We start from the raw sequence: 17,249 nt of genomic DNA, 5'->3' as shown, positions 1-17,249 counted from the left end.
AAATGATAAGGTATTTAACGATAAAAGTACTTCTCTTGTGTAGGTTATCTACACATGTACCGATATGCTCTATTTATGGTCGTCTCTACAACATGTGTAGAATCGAGACCTGTTTACGAAGGTGTCTACACACTTGGAGGACACGACGAGGGGTACTTTTACCCAACATGGGTGGAAACATGTGTTGGGGAACGTTGCATGGGAAACAAAAAAATTCCTACACGCACACAAGATCTATCCATGGAGATGCATCACAATGAGAGGGGGAGAGTGTCTCTATGTACCCTTGTAGACCGTTAAGCAGAATTGTATATTACGCATCGATGCAGTCGTACTCTTCATGACCCAATTGTAATCCATCTCGATCAAGCACCGAACGAACGACACCTCTGCGTTCAGCACATGTGCATCTCGGTGACGTCTCCGCCTTGTCGATCCAGCGAGTCAGGGACGAGTAGTAGATGGGTTCTCATCGAGAACAACGGCGTGGTGGAGGTGGTGGCGGAGCTAGTTCAGCATGTTTCGCCAAGAGCTAGTGGAACAAGGACGGAGGAGCTACGAAGTACCGGGAGAGGGAGGGGTGCCAAGGGCTTGGTGTATCCTCTTGGGGAACCCCCCCTCTCTCCTCTATATATAGGTGTAGGGGCATGGTCGAAAGCCCCTCCAAGCCCTAGTGGCGCACCCAAGGTGCAGGAGGTGGAATCCTGGTCCTCCTCCTTCCCTTCCATACAAAGGTGGGCTTTCCACCTTTCCCTACCGCATGGGCCTTAAGGGACTTGTGCGCCTAGCCCAATAAGGTCACGGCATCTCCCCATAGCTCATGCAAACCCTTGGGACGTGGTAGGACACTTGGTGGACTTTCGAACTCCTCCGGAAGTTTCTCAAACCTTCTAGAAGCTTCCCGGTACAATACTCGCAAAACCCAAAAAAATTCCAGTAGTGAAAATATGACTTCCCATATATAGATATTTACCTCCGAAGCTCCTCATGATGTCCGGGATCTCATCCAGGACTCCGAAAAACAATCGTTCACAAACATACATAACCCAATAATATTATATTGTCACCGAACGTTAAGCATGCGGACCCTACGGGTTCAAGAATCATGTGGACATGAACGAGACACCTCTCCGGTCAATAACCAATACCGGGACCTGGATGCCCATATTTGTTCCTACATATTCCACGAAGGTATTTATCGATCGAACCACAATGCTAAGGATTCAATCAATCACATACTCAGTCCCCTTTGTCCAGCAGTGTCGGAGTCGGGGCTCCATAGACCCAAGAAAATGTTCAAACTCTAGGGTGCGCTCACTCTCTTACTATCTCCCAACTCCACGGCAACCCTCTGGTGGCTCGAACTAAGGAAAGCAAACAAGAGCACACGAGCAGTTTACCCAGGTTTGGGCCACCTTGCGGTGTAAAACCCTACTCCTGCTTGTTTCGGTAACTTGCGGTGGAAGATGGGTACAAAGGCGGGTTCTTGCCCTAGTGGAGATACTGGGGATAGGGATCCGATGAGTCCCCTACTACAGAGGTCGGGCCTCTATCTTATACTGGCCTTGGTCCTCTTTGCCCCGAAAACACATTGGCGAGAATGGTTGTGACAACGGCCATTTGAGAGGGGATAGGACTGCAGTCTGTCCTAACAAAGGTGGTCTTGGCCTACAAAAGCCCTTCTTCATGACGCACTGGTGGGATCGGGGGTGACCTCTATCCTATCGAGCCCCGAACCGTAGTCCTCTTGCACCGAGCAGGAAACCTTTGGGGTTGCTTTGGGAGCCCACCAGCTGTCCCTGCTTCCTTAGCACAGAAGTGGAGATCCCCCTATCCATGCCCGCTGGCATTGCTCGTGCGCCGCGTGCGCAACCTGCGTCACCCACGATAATGCACAGGGTTATGAGACCCTCGTCAAGTTTCCCTTGACAAGCTCCCCCGCGAGATCCTCAGGGTGGCCCCAAGATGCGTCCTCGCAGTGAGGACACTCTCGTGGTCCTTGGCGATGATCCTCAGATGCTTGCCTTGAGAGGCAAGGGCCCTCACGAGGGTCTTCCCAATTTGGCTTGCCGATGGGCCGAGCTAGTCTTGTGTAGTGCGTCGTGCCTGGGGCAGCACGCACACGGGCCTGGGTACCCCCGGTCCCAGGGGCCTAACAGTAGCCCCGGGCCCGTGTTGTGCACGACACCACCCAATGGGAGGGGGCGAAGAGATGCCGGGCCCAATCGCGTGCGGTCCAGGCTCGATGTGTGGCGCCTGGCAGATCGCGGGTCTCTTCCTCTTCCTGCAATGCCTCAGGGATTACCGAGAACGAGCTGACATTAATCCTGCTTGCAGAGCCTGCCATTATTTCCCTCCTTGACTTGCATCGTCCTTCTGCACCTTCCTTCTTCCGTAAGATTGCCCCGCGTGGCTAGGCTGTTGCTCCGTGCCATGCCTTGATCACGAATCCCTGCCGCGAGGCGCCCTGCTCTAGACTTCTAATGCTTTTCAGCTCACGCTTATCCCCCGCATGAGGGGGCCGCGACCGGAGGTCTTGGTGAAGCGGCTGAAAGCCCCGTTAAGATGTAGCGCGTGAGGGTGGGCCCGCGGACCAGGACCCGCTCCTCGGAGTCGGACATCCTCGAGCATCGTCTAGCCTCTCGTTCCCTTGGCTTCCTCCCCCACGAAGCCCTCAGTGGTAGCCTCTCGATGCGGCCCCATAGATGCGCCGTAAATCCCACGATGATGGTTGCTTGTGCGAGCCCCGCATGGCTAATGCCCTCATGAGGTCCCTGCCCCACCCGCATGGCGGTGGTGCTTCGGGAGCCCGACCATACTTCTTTTGTGTCGCCTTATTTTTCCTGTAGTGCAACATGTTGTCCCCGTGGGGGCGTGTAAAAGTAGTTATGTCCTCACGTCTCAAATAGATTTGAACGCTATTTTGGGTAGAAAATAAACTTCTCCTTGGTACTCCCTGTTGAGCTTGCTCCTCTTCCCTGGTCATCCCGACGCTTCGTGGCGTTAAGGCCGAGCCCCCGAGCGTAGGCATCGGGGAAAACCAACACCTATGGGAAACTTGAGGAGTCCCTTAATCGTTTGGCGGGGAGAGGGAGGTATGGCGTCGGGGGCGGAACTAGCGATCAACACCGACAAGGTTCTTTTTACCCGGGTTTGGGCCGCTTGGCGCGTAAAACCCTACTCCTGCTTAGTTTGTATTTCGGGCTTATTGTAGGTTGATTTTGCTAGAGTAACTTAGATGGTGATTAGGGAGTCTCTGATCCCCAAATAGTCCAACCTCTAAGAATGAGCCTTGGGCCTCCTTTTATAGGCAAAGGGGTCACCAACAGTGTGCTCACGCGATGTAAAGTGAACAATGTTCACCGCTCTACTTCTTCGGTGGTGTGAGGTGTAGTAAATGCCTTGTCTGGTCCCTGACCTGCCGCAAGGTGGTTGCGACACGTACTCGGGTGAATCGACACGTGGGCCTTGTGCTGGCACACGAGGGGTGTGCTGGAGCGGTCGGATTGTGGTAGAAACTGGTGGGGACACCTGGCCAGCGAACATGAGCTTGCTGGCCTGGTGCCTCCTTCGGGTGACTTGGTCACATCCCGGCAAGGAAGGATTGCCAGAGGCTTGGATACTTTTCCGGCAAGGAGGGATTTCCGGGGGCCTCGAGTCTTCCTAGCAAGGGAAGCTTGCGGGGGTCTTCCTGATCTTCGGGTAGTCTTCCCGGCGGAGCATGCCTACCGGGGCCTTGGGAGTTTTCCCGGCAAGGAGGGTTTGCCGGGGCCTTGTGTTTGTTGTCCTTGTATCCCACGCCTCGCTTGGCGAGGTAAGGGCGTGACCTTGGCGGGTCTCGGCTTGCCTCCCTGCTGTATTCACGGCACACTGCTGCCGGGGGCGTTGTCGATGCCCGTGCACAAGTCTGGGGCAAAAGGGACCCCAATCTCTAGTGCACCGACATGAGCCCCTCGGCCTGGGCCATGCATGCATGTGGGGCGTAGCTAGGCCAGGCCCAAAGTAGTGCACGGGCTTCCCTAGCAGGGAACTTTGTAGTCTTGGAGCCGTTGCAGGCGGCCCTTCTCCACGTCGCGCATTGAACGCGCGAGGTGGAGAAGTGGGCGCATAATAGCCTCCCCACCTCCCGACGCATTACTACCATGTGTGAGGCATGTGTTGTAAAGGTTAGGCAAGTGGCGTTCATGGCCATAATGTCCGCAGTCGTGGCAGGGCCCGCCCCCGCATGGAATAGTGCAACAGGGCGTTTCCCTGTTCGCCCGTGATCACGGGTCACAGGGCGAGATGGGCGGCAGTTTCTAGAGTGAGAGGAGCTAGCCCCCTGCGCCTTGCTTTATAAATTTGGGCGTTTGCAAGGGGGTTTTTCTCATCCATCAGCTCCTGGAACATCCACCACTCTGATGACCCACAAGTGTAGGGCATCTATCGTAGTCCTTTCGATAAATAAGAGTGTCGAACCCAACGAGGAGCAGAAGGATCTGACAAGTGGTTTTCAACAAGGTATTCTCTACAAGCACTGAAATTATCGGTAACAGATAGTTGTGTGATAAGATGATTCGTAGCAAGTAGCAAATAACAAGTAGCGATAGCAACAAAGGTGCAGCAAGATGGAACAATCCCTTTTGTAGCAAGGGACAAGCCTGGACAAACTCTTATAGGAGGTAAAGCGCTCCCGAGGACACATGGGAATTTCTATCAAGCTAGTTTTTAGCATGTTCATATGATTCGCGTTCGCTACTTTGATAGTTTGATATGTGGGTGGACCGGTGCTTGGGTGCTGCCCTTACTTGGACAAACATCCCACTTATGATTAACCCTTCCCGCAAGCATCCGCAACTATGAAAGAAGAATTAAGACAAAGTCTAACCATAGCATTAAACTAGTGGATCCAAATGAGCCCCTTACGAAGCAACGCATAAACTAGGGTTTAAGCTTTTGTCACTCTAGCAACCCATCATCTACTTATTACTTCCCAATGCCTTCCTCTAGGCCCAAATAATGGTGAAGTGTTATGTAGTCGACGTTGACATAACAGCACTAGAGGAAAAACAACATACAACGCATCAAAATATCGAACGAATACCAAATTCACATGACTACTTATAGCAAGACTTATCCCATGTCCTCAGGAACAAAAGTGACTACTCACAAAGCATAATCATATTCATGACCAAAGAGGTAGTGAATAGCATCAAGGATCTGAACATATAATCTTCCACCGAGTAATCCAACTAGCATCAACTACAAAGAGTAATTAACACTACTAGCAACCTTACAAGTACCAATCAGAGTCGCGAGATGGAGATTGGTTACTAGCGATGAACTAGGGTTTGGAGATGAGATGGTGCTGATGAAGATTTAGATGGTGATGAGTCCTCTCCGATGAAAGGCGTGTTGCTGATGACGATGGCGACGATTTCCCCCTCCGGGAGGGAAGTTTCCCCGCAGGACGACCCTACCGGAGCTCTAGATTGGTTCTGCTCATGTTCCGCCTCGTGGCGGCGGCGTCTCCTCCCGAAAGCCTACTCCTGATTTTTTCTGGAACAAAACCCTCCTTATAGCAAAAGAGGGGAGCTAGAGGGCCAACAGGGAGCCCACAAGCCCCCTAGGCGCGGCCAGGGGGGTAGGTTGTGCCTAGCAGGCCTGTGGCCTCCTGGTGTCTCCCCTCTGGTACTTCTTTTGCCCATAATTTTTGATAAATTCCAAAATGATTCCTCGTTGATTTTCACTGCTTTTGGAGTTGCGCACAATAGGTATCTCAAACTTGCTCATTTTTCAGGCCAGAATTCCAGCTGCCGGCATTCTCCCTCTTCATGTAAACCTTATAAAATAAGAGAGAAAAGGCATAAGTATTGTACCGTGAAGTGTAATAACAGCCCATAAAGCGATAAATATCAACATGAAAGCATGATGCAAAATGGACGTATCAACTCCCCCAAACTTAGACCTCGCTTGTCCTCAAGCGAAAGCCGAGATCAATAAATATGCTCACATGTTAGAGATAGAGGTGTCGACAAAACAAGATATGGACATACATGCATCATGATCATAATCAGAACATCAATATCATCATATAATATCTTATGCTAAAGTGATAATTCCTTCACAAAGTAAAGTATGGATCAAGAATCTTATTGAGAATTAACAACCAATAGCCTTTAGTCATTGAAGCAATTGCAATTTATCATAACGTCGGAAGGAGTCAAATAAGAGTTTGTAAAATAAATCCACATACTCAATCATCCTTCCTCTTCTACAATTGCTAAAACTAACGTGGTACTCATGAAATCAAAGTTTCAGTTGGACACACAGAAAGATAGGGGCTTATAGTTTCGCGTCCCAACTACTTACCTCAAGAGTAATGTCAACAATAATAATTCATGAATACTTACTTCCAAGTTGACATATGAATATAGATCTTTCCCTAGCATATGACGTTAGCCAAGATAAAGGCAAAATAAGGGATTGGTGTCGATCACCATGAGTCTTTTAAGGACAAAAAGTAAAGGTACAAGATAGGCCCTTCCCAGAGGGAAGCAGAGGTTGTCATGCGCTTTTGAGGTTTGGATGTGTGATCTCTTAATGTGGAGGGACGTCACTTTATATTGCCTCATGTGATAAAGAACTTTATTATGCAGTCTGTCGCTTTATGTCTTCCTCATCACAGGTTCATACAAAGCTTATTTTCCACACACTAATAGATCAAACATATTTAGGGAGCAATTCTTATTGCTTGCACCGATGACAACTTACTTGAGGGATCTTCTTCAATCCATAGGTAGGTATGGTGGACTCTCATGGCAAAACTAGGTTGAAGGTTTATGGATGCACAAGTAGTATCTCTACTTAGTGCGGAAGTTTGGGCTGATATGAGGTGGAAGAAATCGTCATATGCTAAGGGATCTCTAGTCATATAACATTGTTCGGAACCAAGCAAACATAATTCATTATTGTCTTCCTTGTCCAACATCTACTTCTAAGCATGTAATAGTTTAATGAGCATTCACATTCATAAACGGTGTCAAAGATGATATATTTATATGTGAACCTCTCCTTCTTTATTACTTCCTATTAATTGCAACAATGACCAAGGTCTACGTTTGTCCCCCACAACAAGTTTCAATCAACATTCTTTTATATGTGAAGCCATCACTTCCCATAAGATCATTACATGATCTTTCATGCTTTTGTTCTTCAGATCATGGCATGAGGCAAGGCCCTCAACTAAAACACTCTTTATTATATAAGTCACGAGCTCGAATACATTGAGAGTGACACAAAGCAAAACTCAAGCCTAGAACACTAAGAACTTTATTCTACTAGAAAAAGATAAAACCTAATAGGAACGAACTAAGAAAAAGGTAAAGGCAAAAGATGTGATGGTGATACGATACCGGGGCAACTCCCCCAAGCTTGGCACAAGCCAAGGGGATTGCCCCTACCCGTGCTTAGTTGTCTTCCTTTGAAGGTGATGGTGGTGGAGTTGTTGTAGAGGTCTTGAACCTGTTTAATTTCCTCTTGAGCACAAAATTCTGATCCTTCAGATAGTTAATTTCCTCTTCAAGCCTCAACACCCTTTGGCATAATTCTTGCTTACTCTCCTACAAAATACGAGAAGGGATAAACAAAATATTAGGCTTCTTCCTTGAGTCAGGGAGGCTTGACTTCTTGAACCCCACATGTGTGTTTCCAGATTGGGGTAGAGGAGACTCCTCTTCATTGGAACTTGTTCCTTCCTTTCCCTTGGGATCATAATCTTCTTCCTCATCAGTGGTCCAACCATAATGATCCAAATCCCCATAGACCTTGGGGTTAGCAAGGTAATCGGCCACATAGCTCTCCCCCTCTGAATCTTGAGAAGACATCTTGCTCTAAATCTGCGGCAGAAACAGGCTCGAAACAAAAACGCAGGATATTTGCGCATACGAGGGTCAGACCTTTCGGGAGAACATATAATGAATTTTTCCCGACCAGAAGGAGTACTCCGCAAGAAAATGGGGTCTGGGAGGCACACGAGGTTCCCACAAGCCACCTAGGCACGGCCAGGGGGTAGGCCTCCTCGTGCGCTTTCCGGACTACTTTAAATTTTTTCTATTTTTCTAAAAATTCCAAAACAGAGAAAAATTCCTACTAGAAAAGTTTTGGAGTCGGTTTACTTACCGAATCACATACCTCTTTGTTTTCGGAGTCTGAAACAGGCTGATAAATATCCCTTATGTACTCCTCCGGAGTTATGGTATTGATAATATTGCTTTTAACATTTATGGGAGTACCTGAGATATAATGCTTGATTCTTTGCCCATTTATCACTCTCAGAAAATTACCTTCCGTGTTGTTGATCTTGATGGCACCGAAACGATATACTTCCTCAACAATGTAAGGACCTTCCCACTTGGAGAGAAGCTTGCCTGCAAAAAAACGTAAACGAGAATTGTATAGCAAGACATAATCACCTACATTGAACTCACATTTTTGTATCCTTTTATCATACCACCTCTTAACTTTTTCTTTGAACAACTTGGCATTCTCATATGCCTGAGTTCATCGAGTGAGCTAATATCAAATAACCTCTTCTCACCAGCAAGTTTGAAATCAAAGTTGAGCTCTTTGATTGCCCAATAAGCCTTATGTTCTAGCTCAAGAGATAAATGACATGCTTTACCGTAAACCTTTTTGTACGGAGACATGCCCATGGGATTCTTATAAGCAGTTCTATAAGCCCATAATGCATCATCAAGCTTCTTAGACCAATTCTTTCTAGACCTATTAACAGTCTTTTGCAGAATTAGTTTAATCTCTCTATTGCTTAGCTCTACTTGACCACTGGACTGAGGATGATAGGGAGATGCAATTCTATGATTGACATCGTACTTAGCAAGCGTTTTATGGAAAGCACCATGAATGAAATGTGAACCACCATCAGTCATTAGATATCTAGGGACTCCAAATCTAGGGAAAATAACTTCTTTAAGCATCCTAATAGAGGTGTTGTGATCAGCACTACTAGTTGGGATAGCTTCTACCCACTTAGTAACGTAATCAACATCAACTAGGATATGAGTATACGTGTTGGACTTTGGAAAAGGTCCCATATAATCAAAACCCCAAACATCAAATGGTTCAATGACAAGTGAATAATTCATAGGCATTTACTGGTATTACCTATTCTTTGACATTCTTCACAAGACAAGACAAACTTACGGGCATCCTTGAAGAGAGTGGGCCAATAGAAACCTGATTGCAATACCTTGTGTGCAGTTCTATCTCCCGCATGGTGTCCTCCATAAGCCTCGGAGTGACACTTCTGTAGGATTTGTCCCTGTTCATGCTCAGGTACACAACGTCTAATAACACCATCTACTCCTTCCTTATAAAGGTGAGGATCATCCCAAAAGTAATGTCTCAAATCAAAGAATAATTTCTTCTTTTGCTGGTATGTGAAACTAGGTGGTATATATTTGGCAACGATATAATTTGCATAATCAGCATACCATGGTGTAGTACGTGAAGCATTGATGACATTCAATTGCTCATCAAGAACATTCTCCAACCTAGAAAAGTTATCTGCTATGGGGTTCTCAGCACCCTTCCTATCAACAACATGCAAATCAAATTCTTTTAGCAAGAGAACCCATCTGATGAGTCTAGGTTTAGCATCTTTATTTTCCATGAGGTACTTAATAGCAGCATGATCAGTGTGAATAGTAACCTTGGAATCAACTATGTAAGATCTGAACTTTTCACATGCAAACACGACTGCTAAAAATTCCTTTTCCGTAGTAGCATAGTTTCTTTGGGCACTGTCTAGAGTTTTACTAGCATAGTGAATAACATTCAACATCTTATCAACTCTTGGTCCAAGGACAGCACCCACAGCATAATCACTAGCATCACACATAATTTCAAAAGGTAAGCTCCAATCAGGTGGTTGAACAATAGGTGCAGTTATCAAGGCCTTCTTAAGTATTTCGAAGGCTTCCTCACAATCATCGTCAAAAACAAAAGGAATATCCTTTTGCAAGAGATTGGTAAGAGGCCTAGAAATCCTAGAAAAGTCCTTAATGAACCTTCTATAGAAACCAACCTGACCAAGGAAACTTCTTATACCTTTGATATCTGTAGGGCATGGCATTTTCTCAATCGCATCGACTTTAGCCTTATCGACTTCAATACCTCTTTCAGAAATTTTATGTCCTAAGACGATGCCTTCATTAACCATAAAGTGGCACTTCTCCCAATTCACGACAAGGTTGGTGTCTTTAAATCTCTGCAAAACCCGATCAAGGTTGCTGAGGAAATCATCAAAAGAAGACCCATAAACAGAGAAGTCATCCATGAAAACCTCAACAATCTTTTCACAAAAGTCATAGAATATAGCCATCATGCATCTTTGAAAGGTAGCAGGTGCATTACATAAGCCAAACGGCATACGTCTGTAAGAAAAGGTACCGAAAGGGCTGGTAAAAGTGGTTTTCTCCTGGTCAGATTGTGCAACAGGTATTTGGGAGAAACCAGAATAACCATCCAGAAAGCAGAAGTGTGTGTGTTTAGACAATCTTTCTAGCATTTGGTCAATAAAAGTCAAGGGGTAATGATCTTTCCTGGTGGCTTTATTCAATTTCCTAAAATCAATAACCATCCTATAGCCAGTAATAATCCTCTGTGGGATCAATTCATCCTTATCATTAGGGACAACGATAATACCTCCCTTCTTAGGGACGTAATGCACCGGACTTACCAAATCACTATGAGCAACAGGATAGATAATACATGCTTCCAGGAGCTTTAGTATTTCTTATCTTACTACCTCTTTCATCTTAGGATTTAATCTCCGTTGATGATCAACAACTGGTTTGGAATCAGGATCGGTTTTAATTTTGTGCTGGCATAGAGTGGGACTAATTCCCTTAAGATCATGAAGAGTATATCCAATAGCAGCACGGTGCTTCCTCGGAGTTTTCAATAATTTCTTTTCTTCATGCTCTCAAAGGCTAGCACTAATAATAACAGGATATATCTCTTTTTCATCAAGATAAGCATACTTAAGAGTATCAGGCAACTGTTTAAGCTCAAACACAGGATCACCCTTTGGTGGGGGTGGATCTCCAAGCAGTTCAACAGGCAAATTATTCTTAAGGATAGGATGTTGTTCAAAGATAACTCTATCTATCTCATTCCTTTCATCCATATGCATATCATTTTCATGCTCAAGCAAGTACTGCTCTAAAGGATCAGTAGGAGGCACAACAATAGAAGCTAGAGAAATAATTTCATCCTTACTAGGCAACTCTTTTTCATGAGGTTGTCTACCAAACTTGGAGAAATTGAACTCATGTGACACACCTTCAAAGCCAACAGTGACAGTTTGCTTCTCACAATCAATATGAGCATTGACAGTATTGAGAAAAGGTCTACCAAATATGATGGGACAAAAGATATCTTGTGTGGTAGCAAGAACTAGAAAATCAGCAGGATACTTAGTTTTACCACACGAGACTTCAACATATCTAACAATTCCCAAAGGACAGATAGTATCTCTATTGGCAAGCTGAATAGTGACATCAATAGGTTCCATCTCGACAGGTGCAATCTCGTCTTTAATTTCATCATATAAATATTGACGTATTGCACTAACACTAGCACCCACGTCACACAAACCATGATAACAATGATCTCCTATCTTAATAGAAACAGCAGGCGTGCCAACAACAGGCCTATGTTTGTCTCTAGCATGAGGTTTAGCAATTCTAGCAGCATCTTCACAGAAGTGAATATCATGGCCATCAACATTGTCGGACAGGAGATCTTTGATAATAGCAATGCTAGGTTCAACTCTAATTTGCTCAGGGGGTGTCAAGCATAGTGCAATTATCATGAGGAAGCCGAGCATAGAAGTTATGAATGATAATTTATCTCGAGAGCTCATGGTTGGGGCATGAATATAACATTGATTTAAGCCTCCCCCAAGCTTGAGTGATACTTTCTCTGTCACAAGGCCAAAAATTATAAATATAATTACGATCACGATGTACCAGATGCATAGGATAAAACTTTTGATGCAATTCTAATTTCAATCGGTTGTAGTTCCATGATCCAGTATCATCACATAGCCTATACCATGTCAATGCTTTATCCCCAAAAGATTAGGGAAAGACCTTCTTATTGACCTCATCCTCGGGCAAACCTGCAAGCTTAAATAAACCACAAACTTCATCTACATAGATTGGATGCAAGTCGGGATGTGATGTTCCATCTCCTGTAAAAGGATTAGCCAACAGTTTCTCTAGCATACCCGAAGGGATTTCATAACAAATATTTTCAGTAGGTGCAGAAGCTTGAGGAGCAACTCCTTGTGCTTCCGTTCCAGGAGAAGATACCCTGAACAAGCTCCTCAAAGTATTAGTTTCCATAGTGACAAGTGACTATAAATTTCAGCACACTATATAAATGTTTCCTTACCAAATTCCACTTACCAAAGGCGCTTCACTCCCCGGCAACGGCGCCAGAAAAGAGTCTTGATGACGCACAAGTGTAGGGGATCTATCGTAGTCCATTCGATAAGTAAGAGTGTAGAACCCAACGAGGAGCAGAAGGATCTAACAAGTGGTTTTCAGCAAGGTATCCTCTGCAAGCACTGAAATTATCGGTAACAGATAGTTGTGTGATAAGATGATTCATAGCAAGTAGCAAGTAACAAGTAGCGATAGCAACAAAGGTGCAGCAAGATGGCCCAATCCCTTTTGTAGCAAGGGACAAGCCTGGACAAACTCTTATAGGAGGTAAAACGCTCCCGAGGATACATAGGAATTTCTGTCAAGCTAGTTTTCATCATGTTCATATGATTCGCGTTCGCTACTTTCATAGTTTGATATGTGGGTGGACCGGTGCTTGGGTGCTGCCCTTACTTGGACTAACATCCCACTTATGATTAACCCCTCCCGCAAGCATCCGCAACTACGAAAGAAGAATTAAGACAAAGTCTAACTATAGCATTAAACTAGTGGATCCAAATCAACCCCTTACGAAGCAACACATAAACTAGGGTTTAAGTTTCTGTCACTCTAGCAATCCATCATCTACTTATTACTTCCCACTGCCTTCCTATAGGCCCAAATAATGGTGAAGTATTATGTAGTCGACGTTCACATAACACCACTAGAGGAAAAACAACATACAATGGATCAAAATATCGAACGAATACCAAATTCACATGACTACTTATAGCAAGACTTATCCCATGTCCTCAGGAACAAAAGTGACTACTCACAAAGCACAATCATATTCATGACCAGAGAGGTAGTGAATAGCATCAAGGATCTGAACATATAATCTTCCACCGAGTAATCCAACTAGCATCAACTACAAAGAGTAATTAACACTACTAGCAACCTTACAAGTACCAATCGGAGTCGCGAGACGGAGATTGGTTACAAGCGATGAACTAGGGTTTCGATATGAGATGGTGCTGATGAAGATGTTGATGGTGATGAATCCTCTCCGATGAGAGGAGTGTTGGTGATGATGATGCGACGATTTCCCCCTCCGGGAGGGAACTTTCCCCGGCAAGACGACCCTGCCGGAGCTCTAGATTGGTTATGCTCAAGTTCCGCCTCGTGGCGGCGGCGTCTCCTCCCGAAAGCCTCCTCCTAATTTTTTCTGGAACGAAACCGTACTTATAGCAAAAGAGGGGAGCCAGAGGGCCAACAGGGAGCCCACAAGCCCCCTAGGCGCGGCCAGGGGGTAGGCCGCGCCTAGCAGGCTTGTGGCCTCCTGGTGGCTCCCCTCTGGTACTTCTTTTGCCCAGTATTTTTTATAAATTCCAAAATAATTACTCGTTGATTTTCACGGCTTTTGGAGTTGTGCGGAATAGTTATCTCAAACTTGCTCCTTTTTTAGGCCAGAATTCCAGCTGCCGGCATTCTCCCTCTTCATGTAAACCTTATAAAATAAGAGAGAAAAGGCATAAGTATTGTACCGTGAAGTGTAATAACAGCCCATAAAGCGATAAATATCAACATGAAAGCATGATGCAAAATGGACGTATCACACTCCTAGCTTGCATCTTGTAGACTCTTTCTTAGCTCCAGGTGGCGCTCGCCCCTAACCATGGCTAGGGGACGAGGGAGGCCACCATCGGCCGACAGGGCAGCAAGGGGATCCCACTCGGATCATGCCACAGCTTCAGGGGTGCAGCTGCGGAGGGCGGCACGAGCGTCCGTGGTGGCGGAGGGGCGAGGAGCCGCGGTCTCCGCGGAGGCCGTGGCCGAGGGAGGCGGAGTGCTATTCAAGCATCTCCGCCTTCTCCTTGGCATGGCGGGCACTCGGACGGGACGGCGCTGGAGTTCGTCCTGGAGTTGCACGGCATCCCACGGGGCCATTTGCATGTCCCTCACCCTTTTGCTAGGGCGGTGGAGGCTGCCAAGCCCCCTATCTTGTGGTTGCGGGCATACGGCTGATCCCACAACGCTATGCAAGTGCACGTGGAGTACCCGAAGCGCCACTCCATGCTGCTCGGGCGGGGCTGGAAAGCCTTCGCCCGCGCCCACAGCCTCGAGGATGGGCATATCCTCTGCTTCAATTTAGCGGAGGATAATATGCTATCCGTCAAGTTTTACGGGTGCTCAGGTGTGCATCTTGGATGTTGCGAAGAGAGCTCGAGCGGCGCAAATGTCCCTCCTCGAGCGATAGCGACAAGGAGGACATAGGCGGCAGTGGCGCTCTTCGCACGTTAGGATCTCGAGGGGTCAGGTTGGAGTACGACTCCCCGAGCTCCGACTGACCGTCGGCCCTGCTATCGAGGCCCGCTCACGCCTCTCCCCCGCCCAGCGAGGTTATCTTGCTGGAGCTGGCGTCGGTGCCTCGTGTTCGAGGAGGAGGCACCTCCACAAGATCTAACTTCTCCGGCCCCCCTACTTGGGCCACCTCACCGGGGCGGGGGCTGGCTCTCAGGTCTCGGGAGGGGGCGCGCTCGCTGGCTCCGGATCCTTCACTACTTCCTGTGCCCTACCCTCTGGCATTAAGCCAGAAAGGGCAGGGAAGTGCTTGTCGGGGCTGGTGCCGTTCTCGTCGGCATAGTGCTGGTCCCGGGGGAGCTAGCCCTGACCATGCCGCGAGCTCCGCCTTTTTGTCTTCCTTAACCTCTGTCTGGGGAGCATGTCCCTCGCCAAAAGACAGTGTAATAGGTTAGAGTAGCAAAAATCATTCATGTAATATGTCTGAGTTTGTTTCAAACAAATGAATGAAATGTTGTTTCATTTGCATCTGATTCTTCCGCTTGTATGATATGCCTTTTGCGTTTTCCAGAAGCTTGCCGGGGTGACTGGTCCTGCTGCTAGTACTTTGAGGAACGGATCCTTAGTAGTTCACTTGAGGGGTCGTTATCGGTAAGGCTCCTTGCCGCATTCAGTGCAACCATTAGATCTTCGAGCGTGGCTCGAGGCGAAATAAGGTGCTATGTAGCCACTTAGACTGTTGAACCGGTTCGAAATAGTGAGAACGCGCTCTGTGGCCATTCAGGTCGTTGAACTAGTTCGAAACAGAAGTAAGGTGCACTGATCCTGACAAGGTTCCATCTACACACAGGTTTCTCTTCCAGAAAAGGAACAACATATCTACTCTGAAATCTCAATCTGAAATATTTATCACTTATCTGTCATGTCACGATACTTCTCCCCGTGACGCTTGGGTCTTTTTTCGGGGTCTCAGATCCCCGATAAGCAGTAGACTATACTCTTCCGGTAACCTCCCCTCCGGTAATGGTATTTGCCGACAGTTTCTCGAATGTCGTATAGAAGGGGGGTTGCCGGAGCATAACTCCTTTTCCTGTTTTGTCTGGCTGTGCTGGCGGAGCCCCCGAGCGCACCTTTGGTGAGGACGCGATGCTTTCGGGGGGAAAGTGTCCGACTGGAGTGGGCGCCTGGGTTCTGAGGCCCATAGGTGCATTCTCGACGGTTATGCACCTCTCCGTGGAGGTGGGTCGGTCGGAGTATACGCCTGAGGCCTCGTCGAAGCCCCCAGGCACACCCTCAATAACGGCTCACTGTCCTGGAGCAGTGCGTCTGCCTGGTGCCTTCGGGCTCGAGGCCTCCGCCCTCCTAGCGGGGCGTTCGCGCACGCGCCAGGAGGCCGTGGTGAAGTAGAGCAACCACTGTTGCGTCCTCCTTCGAGGGTCCGCAGTGGTGTGCTCCACCTCCCAAGATCTGACGGGGAACTTGCTTGAATCCGCGAAGAAGCTCTCAGCCCTCTCCATCCCCCTACCTGGCGCGCCAAAGATGTCGGGGAAAACCTACACCTATGGGAAACTCGAGGAGTCCCTTGATTGTTTGGCAGGGAGCGGGAGGTATGGCATCGAGAGCGGAACTAGCGATCAACAACGGCAAGGTTATTTTTACCCAGGTTCGGCCCGCTTGGCACGTAAAACCCTGCTCCTGCTTAGTTTGTATTGTGGGCTTACTGTAGGTTGATTTTTCCACAATAACTTAGATGGTGATTAGGGAGTCTCTGATCCCCAAATGTTCCAACCTCTAAGAATGAGCCTTGTGCCTCCTTTTATAGGCAAAGGGGTCACCAACAGTGTGCTCACGGGATGTACAGTGAATAGTGTTCACCGCTCTACTTCTTCGGTGGTGTCAGGGGAAGTAAATGCCTTGTCTGTTCCTTGACCTGCCACATGGTGGTTGCGACATGTACCCGGGTGAATCGACACCTCGGCCTTGCGCTGGCACGAGGGGTGTGCTGGAGCGCCACAACTTTAGGGGGTGCAGCTGCGAAGGGCGGAACGAGCTTCCATGGTGGCAGAGGGGCGAGGAGCCGCAGTCGCCGTGGAGGCAATGGCCGAGGGAGGCGGAGTGCTACTCCAGGATCTCTGCCTTCTCCTGTGTTTGTTCCCGCGGGGACTCAGGTTGAAAGGACTCCGTTGGAGTTTCTTGTGAGGCTGCAAAGTCGCATCCGGACCCGCCTTCAACTCCCCATCGCCTTCCCCAAGGCGATGAGCGAAGAGAAGCCCCGATGTTGCGGCTTCAGGTGCACGGCTGCGGCAATGTCGCGGTCCTCGTGGCCGTGGAGTAGCCGGGACCTCGGCTCCTGTTCCTCGGCCGCAGGTTGAAGAGCTTCGCCCGTGCCCATAACCTCTAGGATGGGAACGTTCTTCTCTTCAAGATGATGGCAGACAACCTGCTCTCCGACAAGATTTACGGGACCTCGGGTGCGTGCCTCGGCTGCTGTGAAGAGAGCTCAAGCGGGACTGACAG

The sequence above is a fragment of the Hordeum vulgare genome, chromosome 7H (genome assembly GCF_904849725.1).
Source record: "Hordeum vulgare subsp. vulgare chromosome 7H, MorexV3_pseudomolecules_assembly, whole genome shotgun sequence".
Classification (NCBI taxonomy): Eukaryota; Viridiplantae; Streptophyta; class Magnoliopsida; order Poales; family Poaceae; genus Hordeum; species Hordeum vulgare.
This window is presented reverse-complemented; position numbering follows the sequence as displayed.